The following is a 1,158-nucleotide window of genomic DNA, read 5'->3' on the forward strand; positions in this document are numbered from 1 at the left end:
AGAGAGGGGGAGGGGACAGACAGTTATTTTATTTTATAGATCTACAACTCAACCCTGTTCCTGTTTTCTCCTCCTCACCTTCAATCCCTCTGAAGGGCTCAGAACAACTGTACAGTTCCTGAAAAGTAGAGTTTCAGGGGGATCATGTGCTGAAGGTGGCATTTGGGACAATGACCTTTATTGGTCTGTGCACTGATCAATAAAGGAACATGGATTCAATTCCACTCTGTGTGATGTTTACACATTCTTCCTCTAAGTGTCTCTGCCGGCTTCCTCTGGGTACTCTGATTTCCTCAAACAATCCAAAATCGTGCAGGTTAGGTGGATTAGCTGTGGGAAATGCTTGGTTACATAGTTCAGGTGGGATGTTGTTCCAATGGTTGTTATGGTCTCATGGGCTGAATGGCCTGTTTCCAAATCTTTAGGGATTCTGTGACTGAGTATAGGGGGTAGGAGGTCATGTTGTGACGGTATAGGGTATTGGTGAGGCCTGTTTTAGAGTACGACATTCAATTCTGGTCTCCCGACTTCAGAAATATGTTACCAGAATAGGACTCAACCCCATAATGACAAGTTCCTGGGAAGTTTTGATGAACAAATAGACTTTGCCGTGTGGGTTGATAGTTCCTTGAAAGTGTGGTTTAAGGTAGACAGGTCAGTGAAGGTGGTGTGCGGTATGCTAGCTGCTATTGGGCAGTGCACTGAGTTGGGAGATCATGTTTTGGCTGTACAGTTTATTGGCTCGGCCACTTTTGTAATGCCCAAACTGCTTTCAATTCCAGTCTCCCTGCTATAGGAAAGATGTTGGGAAACTGGGAAGATTTACAAGGGTGTTGCCAGTATTGAAATATTTGAACTATATGGAGGAGCTGAGGATATTTTCCCTGGAGCAGTGGACACTGTGGGATGGCATTGTACAACTACTTCAAGGCTGCAATGTTTCCTGTATCTGTCACCATTTCAGATGCTGCCCGACCTGCTGGAGATCTCAGCACGTTTTGGTTTTATTGCAGATTTCCACCATTTTGCAGAAGCACATGGAGACAGAGAGCTGTACAGCTCCAGGTTTTGTTGACTCTGATTCCTGGGATGTCAGGACTGATGGATGAAGAGGGACTCAATCCTCGTTTAATCCTCCTTTCCTTTGGCTTTCTGAGC

Source organism: Chiloscyllium plagiosum, unplaced genomic scaffold, assembly GCF_004010195.1.
Source record: "Chiloscyllium plagiosum isolate BGI_BamShark_2017 unplaced genomic scaffold, ASM401019v2 scaf_749, whole genome shotgun sequence".
Classification (NCBI taxonomy): Eukaryota; Metazoa; Chordata; class Chondrichthyes; order Orectolobiformes; family Hemiscylliidae; genus Chiloscyllium; species Chiloscyllium plagiosum.